The sequence below is a fragment of the Papio anubis genome, chromosome 2 (assembly GCF_008728515.1).
Source record: "Papio anubis isolate 15944 chromosome 2, Panubis1.0, whole genome shotgun sequence".
NCBI classification, from domain to species: domain Eukaryota; kingdom Metazoa; phylum Chordata; class Mammalia; order Primates; family Cercopithecidae; genus Papio; species Papio anubis.
In genome coordinates this window covers 99,875,464-99,898,107 of record NC_044977.1, presented here as the reverse complement: position 1 = coordinate 99,898,107, position 22,644 = coordinate 99,875,464, and positions in this window count along the sequence as shown.

Here is a 22,644-nt window from a genome sequence, read left to right as displayed (position 1 = left end):
TCCTTTAAAATTCTTGGGTCAAAGAGAAAATTCAAACTATAATTAGAATAATAGGAATAATTAATAACATAGCAACATTTGTGGAATGGGCCCCAAAGCATTACCAAATGGGAAATCAGTAGCCCTAAATGCTACCATTAATAAACAGACAGAATGAAAATAAATGAGCTCCTGATTCCATTCAATAAGCTCTAAAAAGAACATCAAATAAAGAAAAGAAATTAATGATGATAAAATACAGACATTAATTAATTAGAAAGCAGAAAAGCAGAAGAACTGATAAATACCTTTAAAAGCTGGTTCTCTGAAAAAGGCAAAACAATAAAACAGAAAATATTCTGACCAGTTTAACAAAACAAAAGATAGAAAACACAAATCCATGAAACTGTGAATGACTAAGTGATGCAACCAAAATGGCTTGTAACAATTTGATTCTAAAACTTGTTAGAAAGGCTGTGACTCTCAATCTGCGTGGAAATCTAGTTTGTTCATTTAAATTGCAGAATTCTTTCCCAGCATGTGACTATATCACAGTATACTTATCTGCTCTGTCAATGAATATTTACATTGTTTTCTGGGTTTTTTTTGCTGCAACAAATGCTACTACAATGGACATGGTTGTACATAAACCTTGTGCATATGCGTAAGAGTTCTGCAAGGGCATTGATTTTCAAAGTGTGGTTCCTGGACCAGTAGCATCATCTGGGAACTGGTTAGCAATGCAAATTCTCAGGCCCCACCCCAGACACACTGAATCAGAAACTCTAGGGTTAGGTCCTAGGACTCTGTGTTTTAACAGGCCCTTCAGGTGATTCTTATGCATGCTCTAGTTTGCAAAGCTCTAGAGTGTATACCTAGAAGTAGAATTGTTAATTGCAGGGTTAAGTTCAACTCACTTTTTATAGGTCATTGCCAATGACCTTCCTAAAGGCTATGCCAATTTATACTTTGATAAGCAGTTAATAAGATGTTTGGTAAGCTGTAGTCTTGCAAACACTTGGTATTATAAGACTTAAAATGTCAAAGTGATAGGTGCAAAATAGTGCTTCATGGCTTTTGTTTGTATTTCTTTGATAACTGGTGAAGTTAAGCACCTTATCCTACGTTTTTTTGATCCATTGGTTTTCTCCTATGTTCATTGCCTGCTCATACTTTTTGCCCATTTTTCTGTTGGGTTGATGCTCTCTTTCTAAATGACATGCAGAAGTTCTTTATGTATGTCAGGCATGCATATTGCAAATATCTTTTCCCACTCTCTGGTTTGTCTTTTTACTTTAATTAGGGAGATTATAATTAAACAGAAGTTTGACTTTCTATGTGATAATAACATTCATCACTTTTTCCTAATTTGTACTTTGTGGGAGGTCTTGGTCAAGAAATCCTGTCTGACTCCAGTGCCATAAAGAACTTCTCCACGTCTCTCATAAAAGAGAGATAGCCTGAGAAGTAGTGCGTAAGCATACACTTAATGAATATGCCAGAGTTCCAGAGCCATTGCCCACTGGCCTTCTTGAGGGCTTCTCCACGAAACAAGAACAATTATCTTCTTTTTGTAACTTCGTATTTCCATCCCTCTCCTCTGTCCCCACCTTGCTTCTGTTACCTTGTCTATCTACTTCTAGGCAGAGACTGCGAATCCCAGACACTAACTACACCTGAAACATTGATGGTTGCTTATGATGGTAGTGATGAAATTTATGACGGAAATGAGGTAACCAATTCTGAGAGGTGTAACCACCAGAGAAACACCACTGGCTGTACAGAGAACAGAAAATAAACCTAATAAAAGTCTACCTATAGAATTATTGTTTTCATGTGATACATGATTTAGAACACAGATAACTAGGCAGGTAGAGTGTTTCACAAAAGGCTTCCTAAAATTGGCACTGGCTGTTGCTGACATTAACATGTCCTTCAGACAGAGATTTGAAAAAAAAAAAGATTGATAGAAACCAAGGAAGTCTATTCACCCTCATATTTATGGATCTACCCTGTTTGAGGATAGAGAGAAAAATACCAACTTACGGGTTTTTCAAAAAATACTGAAGGAAAAGGAAATGGAATTACATCTAGAAGATTCAAGGGATGAGCACCTTTCTGAAAATTATCTGTTATAGGACCCAGAGGGGAAAAAAACTGAGAAATTAGTCAGCATTCTTAATAGAGTGCTAAGTATGGAGTCTGATATGATTTGGATGTTTGCCTCCTTCAAATCTCATGTTGAAGGGTGATTACTGATGTTGGAGGTGGGGCCTGCTGAGAGGTGACTGAACCATGGGGATAGATCCCTCCTGTATGCTTTAGCACCATCCCCTTCATGAGAAGCTTGCTCTTGCTCAGTTAGTTCATGTGAGATCTGGCTATTTAAAAGAGTCTGGGACCTCTCCCTTCTCTCACTTGCTCCGGCCTTGCTATGTGATGTGCCTGCTCCCACTTCACCTTCCACCATGATTGTAAGCTTCCTGACACTTTTATCAGAAGCCAAGCAAATAGTGGTGCCATGCTTGTACAGCTTGCAGAACTGTGAGCCTATTAAACCTCTTTTCCTTATAAATTACTCAGCCTAAGGGATTTCTTTGTAGCAGTGTAAGAAAGGACTAACACAGAGTCTCTAGGAATCAATAGCATAAAGTCATAGAGAGCAGGCTGAGGTGATAAGGCAACAAAAAGAGAAGAAAAGAAAGTGAAATAAAATAAATGAATGAGAAGGAAGTATTGCATGGAAACTAAAATCTCAGCAACAAAACCAATATCTCCATTGAAATCGGAAGTTATGTTATGTATTGTTTTATATTGTTATATACTTCTATAAAGACATTCTATACTTCTTTATATTGTTGGTACAGGGAAGTTATGTCAAGGGAAATATAAATAGTAACATGTTAAACTAAAGATACTCTCCCAGAATGCAAAGAAATATACTAAAAAGTGACACTGAAGGAAAAAAAATCGTAAATATAGAGCAATGAATACAAAGATAATTGGTTTGCTTGAAGACGGCAAGACATAATGAAACAAAACCAATACTAGTTCACCCATTTATTCAACATGTATTTATTGAGCTATCTACCATGTGCTGTGCACTGTGCTATGTGCTGCATAGGCTGCAATGAGCGTATTAAATGTGATTACTTCCTTCAATTAAGTTTCTACCTAACTAGATAGTACAGAAGCAAATACACAAATAAATATGTACTTGCAGATCTTGGTAAGCATTACAGAAGAATGTAGAACAATAATTAACAATATGACAGAATAAAACATTAGTGAGTTAAGGAAAGACTTCTGCATGGAGCTTGAAAGTAAGCTTTCCCTGTCAGGCAAAACCAATAAAACAGAACTGTACCAGCTAGATAAAGACAGTATCTAAATTGTCATTTTTTAATTGTAAGAGAAAAAATTCGTAAGGGGTCATGCAGAACAATAACAACAAATTACCCTAACAGGACTCATCTCTTCAATGCTAAATGTCAGAAACTTCTGGATCATCTTACCTAGAGACTTTGGAAAAAGATCATGAATTTCATACCCAATAAAGTGTCTTCCATGTGCAAAGGCACATGACTTTATCAGATAAACTCTTCAAAATATCTCTAATCCATGTAGTCTTCTTGTAGAAACTATTAGTTCAACCAAACAAGAGGAGGTGAAAAAGTAAGAGCTTAAGTATGAAACTAGTTTAAAATGAGATAAAACTAAATTACTGATGCACAAAAATTAGAAAACTGAAACTTTGGGGAACCAAAAGGCAGCCAATGTGGGTTGAGTGAGATGGAAAACATGGAGGGCATAGGCTGCACACGTGTACTTGGGCCAGGTCCTACAGACCTTACAGGTCATGCACTTTTGTTTTCCTAACCTGTTCCTCTTTGAAAGAAGTATGTCTAACTTCCTGTAAAACATATTACTCTGATAATTGAAAATAGGTCTCTGCCTCAAATTATACAAAGCTTTCCCATTTCTATAAAATAAAGGTGAATACTCCAATAGAAAATTTCTAAAAAATGAAAAGACTGGATCAAAAAGGAAGACAAAAATGTAATTAAAAATGCAAAATTAAAAAAAAAATTTAACATATCAGAATAAAAATAGCTGAAAAAAAAGATACTCTGTAGTATTGGCAAGGGTAGGAGGAAATATACATTGCTTATACAATGTTTGTAGAAATGTAAATTGGAATGATTTTCCTGGAGGGCAATTTGGCAACATATGCCAAACGCCTTGCAAATACGCTACTCTTTGACTCAGTAATTTCACTTCTAGGAATTTGTTCTTGTGACTTTCCTTCATAGCATTTTCCTCAGATTTAAGTTTTCAGTTGTATTTTTTTTTGTATGATCATATGATTAATGCCTGTTTCTGTAAAGGCAGAGATTAGTCTTTTTGCTTATTATTGTAACCTAGCTTGCAGTATCTTCTTGAATACATGAATTAGAATGTTTTGAGAAAATATACACATACGTATGTACATGTTAATGGAAAATTTTCAAGGATTGGGGCATACTAGAGCTGTCTTCTACCAAGTATCCTGAATCTTGATTGTGATGATGGTTACACATATTTATACATGTGTTAAAGTTTATTAAGCTGTTGATTATAGGGTATATAATATTTAAAAAAATAATAAAAAAGGAAAAATGTAATATATACTCAAAATTAATTATTATGTTTTACTATTTCTATGCTTTTGAGGTGATTTATGTGAACTTATGGTGAACATGCTGCATGATTGTGTGCTATGGCATTTTTATTTCCAACACTTTGTTCAGTGACTTCACTATGTTAGCTTAAAATTGATCACATGGGAGTATTTACACCACAGAAAGTGACAAATGCTTACAACTTAAGGTTTTTCTCTTTGGAGAGCCAGTTGTTAAATATTTATCAGCTCTCCCTTCTTATGAAGCTGGGCTTTGTAAGCAAATGTACCATGAGCATTTGGAACTTGGATACTGCTGATGAGAGGAGATAAGAGGGTGGGTAGGCATAGAGCCTCCATTTGCTTATTTTTCTGGGATCCTAAATGTATACAAGAATGGAGGAACTCTCTGGGGAAATGTGAAGGAGGTATAACATTTTCCCTTTTTAGGCAAAGGTACTAAACTATGTTTGAAACACAGGGATCATTGTGATGGAAGCCACCTGTTAGGAGAGGGAGCAAGACCCCTGTAGTGAATATTGTTGGAACACCCATATCCACCTGCTGAGAGTATTGGGCTGCTAATGGCTCACAGTTACCCCTTTCTTGAGAGAATTGCCCTTGACTGACTGGAAGCTGCCTTGCCTGGAAGGTTATGCTTCCCACTCCTCCTCTGGGGATAGTCCATAGCCAATGGCTAGCTTGCATGAGGTATAAAAGGCTGGATCCTTGAACCTCTAGGTGGGACAACTCTGTGGTGCAATTGACTCATGCTGAGACCACATCCTTGCTTAGCTCCTTCTCCTCCCCTGCCCTGCTTCCCTTATTCCCTTCCCCTGAGAATCATCTTCAATAAATTAACTTATCATAAATCTCCAATTTCAAGCTCTGTTTCTATCTGGCTTCAGATAGAACAAAGAATGATTTCAATAGGAGAGTAGGTGAAGACTTGACCAAGAACAGAGGCATGTTGGCTCTGTTGGCTGTCCTAGTACTGTCCCAACAGTCGTTCTGTTTGCAAATGATGCTATCAAAAAGTAGACATGTGGATGAAACTAAGATCAGAAGGTTGAATGACCATGCACTTCCAATCATGAAGTGCCCTTATCTATACAACACACTGAGGTGGGAGCATCCTCACCACCACTCTAGGACCCATGCAGCTTGGGCAGAGACTAGGAAATGCAGGATGAGCAGGATTTCTAGCTCTATAGATTCCTTGGGTTCAGTAAGCAGTGATAATAAGCCTCAAGATTTGTAAAGACTAGTGGAGGCAGGCTCCAGAGACACGCAGAAATGGTGGCCAAGTTGGGATCTTGTCTTTGGCCACTGTTATGTTAGGCTGTTAACAAGAACTGGATGAGGCTCCTGGCTTCATCAAGAATAGAGGAGACAATGATGGGAAGACGTTGCAATAGTGTTGATGGTTGCACATGAATGACTGACTCCTGACTTCCCGGGGACCCAGTGGAGTTTCTGTTTCATTGCTGAAGAGTTAAAGCAGCAAGAATGAAGAAAGAGCCCCTAGGGAGTTCTGCATGTATTCATTCAACAAATATTATTGAGCTAACCACTTGTCAAGCACAGTTCTACATTATCTTAGATTATGCTCCCTGGAAACAAGCTGTGTGGCAGAAGTTAGCCTGCAGGAGGTTTACTGGGGAGTAATTTCAGAATAACATCAGTAGGGGAGTTAGGGAAGGAGGACATTATAGGCCCCAGCCAATTCCACAGAAAGCTCTAGATTTGGAATGGCCCTTTGGAGTTGTTCCAAGTTGTGGTGAGGGGCCTGGGCCTTTAGGTACCTCCAAATCCATAGCTCATTGGATGTGGGCTACCTCTGGAGGAGATGTAACTTTGGCAGAGCAGCTCCCTTGGCTGAAGGCTCTTCTGAGAGAAGAATTCATATACGAGCCAGCCCTGGGAGCAGGTTCGGTAATAAGTACCTTGGTCCTGAGCATGTGATCTGGAGAGTGAACCTTGCCATCCATTAGCGATACTGGGATGCAACAGTGATAAAAAGAAATAAACTCTTGCTTTATGGAGATTACATTCTAATGGAGACAGATAATACGTAAATGATATTCTCACAAAAATGCTACCACAGTGATCATTTTTGGTTGGGTAAGTTCACAAGGGATTTTAATTTTTCCTATTCTTACTTGTGTACATTTCCTAAGTAGCCAATAAGAAGTATGTATTACTTGGATAATTAAAACATAAACATTATTTTAAAAATCTTCTAGAAGATGAGCTGGGTGCGGTGGCTCACACCTGTAATCCCAGCACTTTGGGAGGCTGAGGCGGGCAGATCACCTGAGGTTGGGAGTTCGAGACCAGCCTGACCAACATGGAGAAACCCCATCTCTACTAAAAATACAAAATTAGCCAGGCATGGTGGCCCATGCCTGTAATCCCAGCTACTTGGAAGGCTGAGGCAGGAGAATCACTTGAACCAAGAAGGCAGAGGTTGCGGTGAGCCGAGATTGAGCCATTTGCACTCCAGCCTGGGCAACAAGGGCGAAACTCCGTCAAAAAAAAAAAAATCTTCTAGAAGAATGTATGGGTAACAATAGTCAAGGTTAATTTTGATTATGTAGAATCATCAGAGGTGTTTGTCCTATCAGCTGTTTAAATAATAAGATGCAAGTCTGTACTAACAGATCAACGGAACCAAACAAAAATTTCAGAAAGGAACCATGCTTGACGTAACAACTTGGTCTGTGATGCAAGTGGCATCATAGTAAGGTGTTTAAGGGAATGGCCTGTTGGGAATCAGAGTGTGTGTTGCTGGCTGTGTCCCTGCTCGACCTTTCTGAGGCTCAGTCCCCAGATCTGCATAGTGTTGTGAGGTTTAAAGCAAATGATGTATGCTAATGTGTGTAAAAAGATTTAGCACAATTCCAGGCATGTAGCAAGTACTGATAAGAGGTAGTGGATATGATTATTAATAAAATCATTAATATTCACTCTAGATGTATTAAAGATTTTACATTAAAAAAAGGAAATACATTCCAGGAGAATTAAATAATTAAATGTAAAAAACTATCACTACATTCCAAATGAGTTTAAAAATTTTTTAAAACCCCATACATTAACATTTAAATGTACCCAAATCAAAAGTCCTAAAATTATAGCTTTAAGTGCAATTCAAGCAAAAAGAATTTTTTTTGAGGAAAGGAATTTGGGTGTCATTAGAAGTCTCCTCACGATGGCTGGACTTTTCCCTTGCAGAATCAATTTTCTTCCCTCTACTCTGATAGAAGTAGGAACTATGCTTCTTGTTTGGAAATTCCTTCTAAGTATCTATTTAGAATTCTGCTCTTGCAGCCCACCATTTTCTCTCCACCCTCTGCCTTGTATTTTACATCATCCAAAGCTCTACTAATAGGAGCCATCTCCAGAGACATTATCTGACCTCCTCTACCTGAGATCTAATAACTCTGAGAGTTTTCAGATGTTTAAAGTGTCAGGCACACCATTATCCAAGGAAATATTTTACCTAGCCATTTACCAAGTTTCACAAAATCATTTTCCCAAACACTGACAGTGCTTTGTGAAGGATAAATAAGTATAGAAAATTGCGAGGATGAACCAAACACCCAGTGATTTTGTAGATGGATCATTGCCAGAGCCTCCTGAAACCTTGTTTATCTTATTAAAGATAAATTAGTTAGAAATGAACAAAATGGTTTTGACAAAATAACTGTATTTGGCATATGTTTACTCTGACCTTCAAAACCACTCCAAGTGTTTCACATTTTAATATTCTGTTTTTTCCACTAGCTCTTCCTGCTCAAGTAACATTAAAAATAATTTTGTATATTACTATTATTTTATTTATTGTTTGTCACTTTTTAAATTATGATACTTGTATATTATAGAGAATTAGGAAAATAGAGAAAAGTAGAAAGAGATGGAAAGTCAATATTAATCTCATGAAACAGATATAACCATAACTAACATTGTAAGATATCTCTTTCATGTTATTTTTAGGTATATACAGAGATATAGCAAAATTGGGATTACACAGCATAAAAAGTTTTATCTCCTTTTAAAAATTAAAGATTATGTAGTAAATTTATTTTCGCATCTTTAAATGATATTCAGAAACCTTATTTTTAGAGATTATCAAGTGTATGTTTATGTTGAATTACTATAATTTACCTAAGTGATTTCTTCTTTTTGGACATATAGGTTATTTTTAATGTTCACTATTATATGTAACTTCTTTGTATATATCTATCAATAAATCTATTTTTGGATTTTTTATTTTGTCAAGCTAAATTTCTAGAAATGTAGTTACTAGTCATACAGCATGAACATTTTAAAGATTTTTCACGTTAATTTACCCTCTCCATATCTCAGTTTCCATATTGTAAAATGGGATAATATTGATGCAAACCTCACATGACTGTTGAAAGGATCTAGTGAGATAATTTATTGTCAGTTTTTTAGCAAATTATAAAGTAGTATACAGTTTATTATCATTAGGCATTCCATTCCACCCCATTCTAATCCATGCCAGTTGGTTCCCAGGCAGGCTAATTAGCTGCATCCTATTGCAAGCTTGCTGAACACAAAGGCAGACTATTAATAAATTCCTGGGTAGCCAGTGGCTGCTGGAACCAGATACTAGCATTTTATTCTCTTGAAAAGTCACCAGTGCTTTTTGCTCCATTTCCCTACCTGTAGTTATATGCTTTGTATATAACACATATAACTATATGGGAAATGCATGGGCTAAAACAGAGCAGTATGAGGCGTGGTAAAAAGCTTGCCCATTTTTTGCCATTCCATATTCAGCCCAGCTCCAAGAAGTTTGATTCCAAAGCTTCACTGTTTTGTGGAATCATGAAGAGTAACTAATAAATACAGCATTTTATTTTGTAATGGAAAAAGGTAACTTCCTGAATGTGTTCCTAGAATCCATATTTATAGTCATAGGTACAAACACACATACACACACACTCCACACACACACATCATATGCATCATTACCAGGTTCAACATCCAATTTTAGGGAAATTGTCAGGGACAAGGCCAGCACATCCAGGTTCATTCCGGGTGGCAGCCTGAGTCTGCACTAGGGAGAATGAGAAAACTAACCCAAGAAAGCACTAGCTGAGTCCCTCTGAAGGCCCAGAGCTCTCTGACCATAAGCTGTCAAAGGGATAATGAGCTTCAAGTCACAAAGTGAAGCAAAATGGAAGAGAAATTCAGGCCAGTTAAATAAAGTTGAAGTGACTGGTATGCTGAGGGACAGCAATGGCTCACAAGGAGAATCTCATTTCATCGTTAATTTGCATATGGTGAAGATTGATTTTCTACGGCTAATCCAAATTTATGACACATCAGGTGATATTTAAAGGACTCAATGGAGCATTTAATAGCCAAACATTTTTCCTGATTAGTACCCACTTGACCTGGTGGCCCAGAGATGAATGCTGATTACCCTGTCCCCCTCCTCCTTCCAAGTGGCTCTAAGCAGAATGGCTGCCAATCAGGCAGCAGAAAAACACAGCCAGACTGTAGTCAGAACATCCTGACACTTAGAAGTTAGGAAGTCTTAAAGTGTGGAAAGGGGTTGGTGGAGGGGAACTGATGAGTTTGTCTCTTTTCAAAAATTACACTTGTCAGGGACTTTATAGCTTTCACATCCCAGCCTCATTTATGCAGAACACATTTATAGGGCAGTCATTAGATGCTATCATTTTTCTGATAAATAATCTCAACGATCTTGATAGATAAGGATCCTTAATCCCAATTGGCAAATCAGAAGACTGAGTCTCAGAGAAGTTAGGTAATCTATTTGTCCAATCACCTAGCTAATGAGTGGTGGGGTCAGGATCGAAACTCGGTTCAGGGTGACTCCAAAGCTTAGACGCTTTCCAGTTCTGCACTGCTCATTGAAGACTTCTGGATCACTTCTTCGGTTGGTGTTGGATCTGAGCAGAAACTATCAGGAGTCTAGGTCAAGGCATGGGGGTGAGAGTAGGCAGAGCCAGGCCAGAGGTCTCTGCATAAATCTAGACATCAGATATCAGAAAATTTTGATCATGGCTTTTATTTCTTTGCAACAGTCATCCAGAGGTTCTGAAGAGAACTCACTGGTTGTAGAGTCTGTGTTAATCACCCAGCATTAATATTTCCATTGCTCCATCGTCACGTGTAAGCCTATCAACAGTGTTTCTTCTCCAGAAGTAAACTTGCCCAAGCTTTAGTTTCACATCAGTGAAGGCAGATTCTTTCACCAAGATGGACTTGTTTGTTCTCAGGAAATCCATACAGCCCTGGTTGAAGAGTTCAGAAATGCATTATTTATCTATTGATGCATAAAAAGCACCTATACAATTTGATGGTTTAATACAACGAGTTTTTCCTCATAATTCTGTGGGTCAGCAGTTTGGGCTGGGATCAGCTGGGCTGTTCCTCTGTTGGTTTTCCTGAAGACACTCATGTGACTGTTATCATCAGGCAGTTCCACTGGGGCTGGGTGATCCAACATGACTCACTTACATGCCTGGCTATGGGTGACAGCTCTTCTCTGGGCCTTAGTCTCCACAAGCTTTCTCATCCTCCAGCCAGCTGGACTGGGTTTCTTCACACAGTGTTCTCAGGGTCTCAAGAGAGCAAGAGCAGAAGCTACCAGGCTGCTTGGCACTCTAACACCATCACTTCTACTGCAATTCATTGTTCAAAGCAGGACATTAAGCACCCCTATTCAAGGGGGTAGAGAAATAGACTCTACCACTTAATGGGGGAAGCAAAGGCACATGAAAACAGAAGTGGGAGAAATCTGTGACCATTTTTTGCAGTCTTTCACAAGGAGAAAATAATCTTACCTGGACAAAGAGGCTTCACCCCAGTGTTCTTTCAACTTTAACATGCATATGAATCACTTTAGGAACTTGTAACAATGCAGGTTCTGATTCATTCAGCCTGGTGTAGGACTGAAGGTAATTCTAACAAGCTCATAGGTGATGCTGATGCAACTGGTTCACAGACTACAGTTGAACCAAGGTTCTAATCACCGACATGGGGTAAAGTCCATTCCCTTTTCTCTACTTAGTGGGGCGAGTGCTGGCCTGCCCAATAATGTACTGGTTCTTCCAAGGGTAGAGAGCCCCCCAACCTATGCTATAATTGAAGATATGCAGCCAGTGAACTCAGTTAATGGAGTATGTCTATTACAGGTCTACTTTAAGAACCACAGTGGCCTGACACGGATCACATACCTGCTGGAATTACTTGATTCTCTGTTAGCTCTGTGTCTGTGTTTTCCGGGGTGGTTTTGTGACCACGCTGGGAAAGATCCACAAATGTCAATATTAAAATGTTCACTTTGACTTTAAAAAATGCCATCATTGCCTTCTATAGGATTTTAAAATTAGATTTTAAATAGTTTCACATTTCAAGCATTATTATAACAGATTGCTTAGGCCAGATGGATGGTTCTCTGAGTTCTTTACCAGGACTGGTAAAGCTTGTCTAATTACATTCAATCATAATTTTCTCACATTTTAATTCCTCTTCCATCAGAGGCTGTGCATACCATCATATCAGGAAGGGGCCCCAAGCTTGGGGACAGATACCCAGATAACAGAAACGTGGGTTAAAGTCGTTAAAGCCTGGGGCTCTGGTCACCAGGAGCCCAGAGTATCTTTCTTTTTCTGATATGAACTGATGATGCAGTTTGTAATACAGCTAAGGTGAATGTCCTGAGTGTGTATCTGTTTCTGGCTGACGTGGGAGCCATAAGGCATTTATACACAAGAGTGGCCAATAATTATATTTGTTCACTTGTTTTATTTTTTGATGTCACCAAGCCATTTTATTTTTGTCCTCCCAAATGCTGATCACCTGGGGGAAACTGAGGCAATGCTTGTAGTTCTTCTTCTGATAGTATGGTGCTGCAAATTTGAAAAAAAAATTATAAGAAACACAGACATAGATGACGGGCCACAAACATAGTTATCTTTCTCTCTGAATGAAAACAAATAAAAATCAGGGATCGGGTCAACACCAAGAGACAGTTGTTTGTTTTTAATGGTTGCCCAGTTTCCTTTCAAAATGGAGGGCTGAAGTATGATACAGTTAGATAAGGAGGAAAAAAAGGTCTAGTTATAAATTGATAGAATGATAGCATTCCAAAGAACCACAGAAATCAATGAATACAAGCCTCTTACTTTACAAATAGGAAAACTGGGGCCCAGACTGGTGACATGACTTCCATGAATCCATGGAGCTTCCCCCTGGTCATCCACATTCACTGTACAGACTCCAGCAAATCATGAAGGAGATTTTACACTCTGAAGTTGATGTCGTGCTATTGGTCCTTCTTCTACGATTTCTTGCACCTTTACTAGAAACTTCTGGTCTTGTATTTGAGATTTTCCAAATTATTTGTTCAAAATCATGAGTGTGATAAAAACCCTGTTTTCCCCTTATGGCCTGTTCCATTCTTCCCTGGGAGTTTCTCATTTCACACCATCACATTTTTATTAAAGTCACACTGACAAATGAGGGAAATAAAATCCTTCTGAGGGTTGCTTTCCACCAAACTTTCTTTCTCTTCTGTGCTTTATTAAAGATAGAAAAGACAAGAAAAATCTCATATTATACTACTCCGCAGGCTTTCTGGAATTATACATTAAATTGGCTGCTTCGGTGAGGGTCCATCAGGGTTCATGGGGGAGGAAGGGGAAGAAATTTTGTGTACAATTTTGTGTACACTTTTTATATACAAGACCATTTAATCCTTATAACAACTTTCCTCTATTTTACTGGGAAAAAGAACTGAAGCTCAGAGTAGTTAAATAGCTTGCCCAAGATTACACTATTAGTAAGGACAAGAAGTTGGTTTGGAATCTAGATCTCCAAACTCTTTGGTCTTTGTTCTATACCAATGGTTCTCAAATGTTTGTCCAGGTTGTATTAGAATCATTGTGGAAATTTTCAAACAATAAATTCTCAGGATTTACTCTCTGGCATGATCTTACAGATCTGAGTTGGGATCCAAAAATTCTGTTATACATCTTTGTTTCTATTTTATTTTCTACTTCCATATCTGCATGTATCTCTATCAATTAGTACTTGATACATAATCAGTTGTCCTCAAAAGTTTAATATACACCTTTTTTAGCTCACAATTCTGTGACTAGGGAGTTGGGGCTATCCTCAGCTGGTTGGCTCTTGTGCTGGTCTTGCCGGGCTCATGCATCCATGGTTGGCTGCCAGGTTGACTGGGGACCAGCTGGTTTATGAGGGCCTCAGTTGAAACATTGACATTTGCTCCATTTGGTCTCTCATCTTCTAGCAGTTTAGCCCAGGTTTTTTACACAGTAGCGGTAATCAGGGGTCCCACCAGCAAAGAGGGCAAGTTCCAATACATAAGCAATTTTCAAGCATCTACGTGTATCACATTTGCTATTGTCCCACTGACCATAGCAAGTCAAGTGACCGAGCCTGGAGACAACGTAAGGGTACCACACAAGGGCAGGTATACAGGGAAGACAATTATTATGACCATTTTTGTAACCAATATACATCTCTAAGTAAATATAGATACTTGCTTAACATGCATGGAGATAAAAGCTCGAACAGTATTTAAGGGTATGGAAATACGTGTGCACTTCATCTAGCCCCCTTCCTCATAATCCTACTCTCCAAAGGATCCTGCTTTTACCTATGTTTTTAGCTAGTGGTGTATAACTTTTTTACTGTTATTTAATAATTTGAAAAAATATTATAGTTATATGAGTAAACTTACAGAGTCAAATTCTTCAATAAAGTTTGTTACAAACAACAGAAGCTTCCTTCTCATTTTGTTCCCCTCAGAGGCAAACACTTTCAATTCTTCTGGCTGATTCTTTTGGTAGTTACCTCCATATTACTAAGAATTCTTTTTTCTGTTTTCACTTCTCAACTTTTCAGTATCTATTGTTTTTCTTCAGAAAATGAGAGCCCAGACCTCTTTTACCTCATGTCTGCCCTCCTCAAACCACATACCCTTTGCACCCCATTCCTGTCAGTGGAGCTGTCTTAGAACTTTCTCTACTACCAGCCTGGGATTCAGCTGTCCCAGGTTAGTTGAGAGTTAGTCCCAATCCATTTGCTTCCCAGCTTCCAACATTTTTCTGATGGTACATTTTACTCTTTCCTTTTGTTCCTATGGGTTTTTTTTTTCTTTTTTTGGCTTGTAAAAAGCCCCTTTACTGTTGTTTTGTTGGGATTTCAAGACAGAGTAAAAATATATCCATGTGCTCAATCTATCATCTTGATCTGGAAGTCCTATAGTATTTTTTCTTGTTTTGTCAATGTCAAGAAATATTGGTACTCTACTTTGGAAAACAAGCATTTTAGGTTATTTATACTACCCCTTTCATCCTCTTTTATTCCTTTTGATTTGGATTAGTTATATTTTTATTTTTATTTTATTTATTTGTGTCAGATCCTAGGCAGTAGGAACACAGCAACTAAAAAAAATAGTCAAAGTCCCTGCACTCTCAGAGCTTACATTCTAGTAGGGCAAACAGAGTCTAAATTATATATGTACATGTATATGTGTTGTTATTACAAACATAAAAGTATAATGTATAAAATTATAAAAATAAAATATATATATATATAATTTCTGGATCTTCTATATCTGAAGTCTTGTGTCTTTCTCTAGCTCTGGAAAATGTCTTCTATTGTTTTTAAAATATTTTCTCCCCTATATTTTCTGTTTTCTCTTTGTAGACTTTTACTTGATGGATGTTCCCCCTCCTGGTTAGACCTTTCTGCCATTTCCAGCCCTGCCAACAATTGCTTTCTCATCCGCCTTCTCTCTCCTCTGCTCCATCCCTCTCTTGTTTTACATCCTAGGACATTTTAAATTACAGCCCCTGCATTCAATGTTTAATGTAGTGATCATATTTTTAATTTTCATAATTGTATTTATGAACTTTTGTACACTATTTCTTATTCTCTTATTGCTCCTTTATATAGCTGTGTGCCCTTGTGTAAATGGATGCAGTAGCCACTCAACTTTTCCTGGGAGGTAATGAGATTTCTTTGAGGTTTTCTTCTCCAAAAGTTAATTCTGCTTTCCTGGGGTCACTTGTTCTATTTGATCATATTGGCCCATCTCCTTCGTTTCACTTGTTTGCTTCAACAGGTAGTGAATCTTGGTAGTCCTGTCATATTTATGAAGGAATAACTATAACAATTACCATGGGTAAGTGGCTGGAGTTTTCTCTACTATTTTATTTTATTTTGTTTTATTTTATTTTATGAGACAGGGTCTCACTCTGTAGCCCAGGCTGTGGTACAGTGGCTTGATCACAGCTCATTGTAGCCTCAACCTCCCAGCCTCAAGCAATCCTCTTGCATCAGCCTCCCAAGCAGCTGGGAACTACAGGCACATGCTACCATGCCTATCTAATTTTTGTATTTTTTTGTAGATATGGGGTCTCTCCATGTAGTCCAGGATGGTCTTGAACTCCTGGGCTCAAGTGATTCACCTGCCTCAGCCTCCCAAACTGCTGGGATTATAGGCATGAGCCACCACACCTGGCCTTTCTGTACCTTTTTAAATGTTCATTTTTATCACAGGCTGCCTATGAGTGGACCAGATGGATAAACCAGAGACCTTCACCTTAAGGGGCCCAGCAGATCAGATGAGCACTTAATGTCCCCTGAAATGTCAAGACGAAAAAGAGTCCAGCCCAAAGGTTCAGCCTCTCCATCAGATGTACAGGTAGGCATGTTGTTCATTGATTTTGAATCCTTCTCCTAGGACCGAATTTCGACATAACATATGCTCAGAGCAAGGGTCATCTGAGGGAGGGATCCCTTATAGCTGGCTTGACTATGGAAGCCATGGAGAAGGTAGTGTTTAAGCCAAGAATTCCTAGGCCAGGATGTATCAATTAGGAATCTTAGGTTACATACAACAGAAAATATCACACAAAAATTTATTGACTCAAGTAACAGAAGCCCTGAGTTAAGACGGCCTTCGGGGTTGGTAGATTCAGTGACTTAGCTGTCTCACTGAGGAATTTCCTCTCTTCTATTCTCACTCCCTTGCACAGTGCTGACTTTGTTCTAAGGCTGGTTGGTTGATGGTTGACAGAAGCAGGTGGTGCCTTTGTTTCCCCTTTTGTGTCCAGTGGGTGAGAGGCAATGCTTTCGCCCCAGTGTTCCAAGCAAGAGACCTTAATTCCCAATGGGATGATGGCTTACATCACATGTCCACTCCTGGACCAATGACTGGGGTCAAAGGGTATAACATTCCGATTGTTCTGAGTCAACCAGGGTCTGCCCCTGGTGCTGAATGGAGTGGAATCAGCTTCCTGGAGTGGGAGAGTGGATAACTAAACAAGACTGTGGACACTGATAGGGTGGAGAGTGGGTGCAGGAGAGGCAACCAGCAATATTTATTGCAGCAGAAAATCGCAGATTAGAGAAGGCATCAGTAGAAAGAGATGGCTGAGACTGAGCAGTGTAGTCTGAGTTTGGGGGCTGCTGAATATCCCAATGTGACTACATAAAAAGTAGAGTAGCATCTTTTTGCCTATCTTTACCTGGAGTATGGCTTTCCTCTCTAGGTCTTTAATTTGCTTTCCACAACTCTTCAGATTAGAGATCTTCGTGTTTGAGTCAGTATCCCAATAACTCCACTGGACAGACTCAGGAGATCTGTCAATCTCATGCAATTACATACAAAGCTGGATATATTTGTACATTTTTCTGGGACACGACAGAAGGCTGGCACCCTATCGCCTTCTTGCTGATCAGCCTACCCTGATCCCTGTGATTCCTGCCCACCTGTATCCTGGACACAAACACATACCTCTTTCTTTCTGCTTCTACCAATTTCCATGGACTTGACCTAGTATGTACTTGATCCTTTCACGTTCGTTGACTTTTAAACCAATGAGCAAAGGCCAGATGGTTGATAAATGGAGTTGGGATATCTAGCTAAATATTTAGAAAAGATAAGCCTTGCAATTTCTACACAAAAATAGATTCCATATGGTGTAAGAGAATAAATGTAAAAAGTTTTACCAAGAACATACTAGAAAACGTTATACTTGAATAACAATATAATTTTTAAAGTATGAAAGGAATTTCTTAACATAAGCTCAAGGGCAGTTATCTTAAAAGAAAATTATGTAGGGATTAAAAACCTCTGAACATCAAAAAGAAACATAAAAGATTAGAAAGCAAATAAACTAAAAAACATATGAAACATGTGTGGCCAAGGATTAATATAATTAATCTACAAAAACATCCTTATAAATCAATAACAAAAGATGAATTCTCCAAAAGAAACATGGGCTACAGACATGAACAGTTAGTTTACAAAAGATGAGTTACAAAGTACTAATAAAAACTAATAAAAATATAAAAACCTTCCAACTTACTTACAACAGAAGAAAATGAAAACGATGAGATTTTTCTTTAAAATTACAACAGTCAATAAAAGAAAGCTATAAGGAAATGAACCAGGGTATAGTCTACTGATGGAGTTTAAATTAGCACCATATTTTTTAGACTGCCATGGTAGTTTTTAGCTTATAAAACTATAAAGTATCAAAAACCTTAAAAATGTGTGTTTTTTGATTTAGCAGTTCCATGTTTGGAAATTTAGTATAATAAAATAGTCACACAGACAAAAATGTAGGTTCAAGGATATTTATTATAATGCACTTTGTTTAGTGAAAAATGGGAACATTCCACTGTTTACTAAAAGCATGTTGATTGAAGAAATTATGGTCCACTTTTACAATGAAATGCTGTGGCTATTACAAAATAATTTTAAAGAAATATGTCCAAAGGCATGGAAATATGTTGAAATACATTACTAAGTGAAGAATGGGGGTCATGAAATAGAAGTACCATGATCCTTCCCTTACAATATGTATTTATGTGCAGAGATACACAGAAAATTATCTTCTGAGCAACACTGTCCAACAGAAATATAATGCAAACCACCAATATAGTTTTGTTTTCTAGTGGCCACATTAAAAAAGGTAAAAATAAACTAATATAACAAATAATATATTTTATTTAACCTAATATATTAACAATATTTTACTTTCAACATGTAATGAATCCTAAAATTATTAATGAGATATTTCACACCATTTTTCCATATTAAGTCTTCTGATGTGTATTTTCCTCTTACAACACATCTCAATTCAGACTAGCCACATTTCAAGTGCTTAATAGCCATGTGGGACTAGTGGTAATTAATTTGGAGAGTGCAGATCTAGAATTATATTCACCAAGCTGTTAAAAGCAGTTGGAATAATTAGTGTCCTTTTTTGTTTTTTTCTGTTATTTTGTATTTTCTGGAATAATCGTGAACTACATTTTTAACAGGAAGAAATGAGGAAAGGAACTTTTCTATTTGCTGAAAAGAGGGAGTAAAAATAACAATTTCGGCCGGGCGCGGTGGCTCAAGCCTGTAATCCCAGCACTTTGGGAGGCCGAGATGGGCGGATCACGAGGTCAGGAGATCGAGACCATGCTGGCTAACACGGTGAAACCCCGTCTCTACTAAAAAATACAAAAAATTAGCCGGGCGAGGTGGCGGGCGCCTGTGGTCCCAGCTACTCGGGAGGCTGAGGCGGGAGAATGGCGTGAACCCGGGAGGCGGAGCTTGCCGTGAGCTGAGATCCGGCCACTGCACTCCAGCCTGGGCGACAGAGCGAGACTCCGTCTCAAAAAAAACCAAAAAAACAAAAAAACAAAAAAACAATTTCAACATCAGACCAAGCAGAAGCAGAAAAGAGAATCCACTGCATTGATTGCATACTCCCAAAGAGTGGAACAGAGCTCCTGAGATCTCCACAGGTAAACTCCCAGTAGAGTACACCCCATGAGGGTGCTTAGTTATTTCAGGGAAACTGGAATTTTGTTCAAGTAAAATTGCTGATTTTAAAAATGGCTATCACCTAAACTTTGGAAATCAAAGTAATTCTACAGACATGTGATGAGAAAAACATTTGAAACCTTTCTACGTATGGATGGTAATCTTAAATGAAGAATTATAAGAATCCTGAAATATACTTGTCCAGTAAGCCAGATCCGTGGGTGGAATTATTCCAGAAGAGATAACATAAAAATTGAATCATTATTCAATTACAAATCAATTATTCAAATCTCTTCACATCATGTATACTTTAATTGAAGAGCTAGGAACAGCTTATTCTGGTCGTTAGGTAACACAGGTGGTGATTCCCCTCCAGCTGTAAGCCTGTGAAATCCAGCAAGGGACCCACATGAAGCAAAGTAGGTAAGCTGAGGAACTAACAGCATTCTTGCAAGTAAGCTTGTTTTGCCAATTTTGGGCCTGCCAATTAATTTTCTTTAACTATCCCAAGGGTTAAAGATAAATAAGCTGTAAATTCCGTATTTTATTTGCTGGTGCCTCCACAAGGTCTAGCAGAGGACCTAGTATATGGTAAAAGTTGGTTACTAATTTACTTAATAGCACTATTTAGTGACTATCTATTGCATGTCATCATGCTTAGAATGCTTGGAATACATCAGGGAACAAACAAGACAAAAATCCCTCATGGAGCTTCCATTTTTGTGAGGTGAAATAGATACTAAACAATATACGTGATAAATAAAGTAAATTATATAATGTTATAAAGTGATAAATGCCATGAAAAAAATAGAGGTGAGTACACACTCATGTTCATTGTAACATTATTCACAATAACTAAGAGATGAAAGCAACCTAAGTGTTCACTGATGGATAAATGGATAAACAAAATGTAAGTAGATAGATAGATAGGCACATATATATATGTACAATGTGTCTTAGTCTGTTCCTGCTGCTATAACAAAATACCTTAGACTGGGTTATTTATAAACAACAAATTTATTGCTCTTAGGTCTGGAGGCTGAGAATTCCAAGATCAAGGTGCCAACACATTCAGTGCCTAGTGAAGGTTTGCTCTCTGCTTCAAAGATGGTGCCTTTCAGCTGTGTCCTCACATGGTAGAAGGGGCAAACACTGTGTTCTCATATGGTGGAAGGGCAGACAGCTCCCTGCAATCTCTTTTATAAGGGTATTAATCCTATCTATGAGGGCAGGGCCCTCATGAGAATCATTTTCCAAAAGCCTCCACTTCTTAATACTATCATATTGGATATTACATTTCAACATATAAATTTTGGGGGAAATACCAACAAGCAGATCAAAGCATTCCGGCTCCCTGAGTTTAGTCCTTTTCACATGCAAAATACATTTATTCCATTCCAATAATCCCAAAAGTCTTTGTTTCAACATCAGTGCAAAAGTCTAAAGTACAGTCTCATCCAAATATCACCTAAATCACATTTGAGTAAGACTCAAAGGTGTGATTTATCCTGAGGCAAATTCCACTCCAACTATCAGTCCATGAAATCTAACAAGTTCCGTGCTTCCAAACTACAATGGTGGGCTAGACATACGGCAGGCATTTCCATCCTAAAAAGGAGAAACAGGAAAGAATGGAGGGATAACAGGTCCCAACCAAATTTAAAACCCAACAGGGCAAACATTAAATCTCAATGTTCCATAATAATCTTATTTGACTCCATGTCTCACTTTCTGGACACATGGGTAGGGCTTGGTCTCCCAAGGCTCTGGGTGACCCTGCCACTATGGGTTCCTGAGTGTGGCAGCTCTCACAGATTGGAGTTTTGTACCTGCAGTTCTTCCAGGCTGGGGTTGCACAATACGGGCTCTATAGTTCTAGGGTATTGGGAATAGCCCTGACTCCCATGGCTTCACCAGGCATTGCCTTAGTGGGGACTTTCTGAGGTGGTCCCACCCTCAGGGTTCCACTGGGTATTGCCCTAGTTGGAGCTCATTATAGTGGTTCCACCCTTGCCGTGGTTCTCTTCCTGGGCCTTGAGGCTCTTTGGGGCATCCTTCCAAATCGAGATGAAGGTAGCCATCCCTTCACAGTTCATCCACCCCTGCACCCTGGTGGAGATGGCACCTCATAGATGCTGCCAAGGTTTACCACCTGTGCTTTCTGGAAGGGGTGGACAAGCTGCACCTGCTTGAGTCACAAGTGGAGTGGCCAAGGAGTGCTGCACTGTAGTCAGGGGAGTGGAGCTGTGAACTCATTCTGCTCTCAAAGCCCTGACATTCTGGGCCTATGATGGGTAGGGCACCCCTCAAAGATCTCCAAAACATTCGTGCATTGTCGTAAAGAATAGCACTAGGCTTCTGCCTACCCACATTAATCTCTTTATCAAATGGTCACTTGGCCATGCCCTTGGCATTATCTCCCAAACATGCCTTTCAATTCTTTACAGTATGGTCAGGCTGAGAATTTTCCAAATCTTTACGTTTTGCTTTTGATTATAAATTCCATCTTTAATTTTTTTTGTTTCTTCCTCCATTTTACTATAAGTAGTCAAGAGCAGCCATGCCACACCCCCAACACTTTACTTGGAGATTTCTTCCACCAACTATTCTATTTCAGCACTCAAGCTTTGCCTTCCGCAAAACACTAGGACATGAATACAATTTAGCCAAGTGATCACTGATCCTTTATAACAAGGATCACTGTTCCTCCAGTTTTTAATAACATGTTTCAATTTCTGTCTGAGACTTCATGAGAACAGTTTTTATCATTCATATTTCTACCAATATTCTAATCATGACCTCTTAGGTAATCTCTAAGAAGATTGAGGCATTCCCTACAGTTCTTTTCTTTTTTTGAGTCCTCACACTAATCACCCTTAATGCTCTGTTCACAGCAATGTAAGCTTTTTTCAGCATGCACCCCCAGACTCTCAGTCTCTACTCATTACCCAGTTCCAAAGCCATTTCTACATTTTTACATTTTTAGCTGTCTGTTATAATAGCACCCCACTTCTCAGTACCAATTTCTGTCTTTCTTCAGGCTACTATAACAAAATACTTTAGATTGAGTAATTTACAAACAACGTGAACTTATTGCTCACAATTCTAGAGGCTGGAAATTCCACGATCAAGGTGCCAG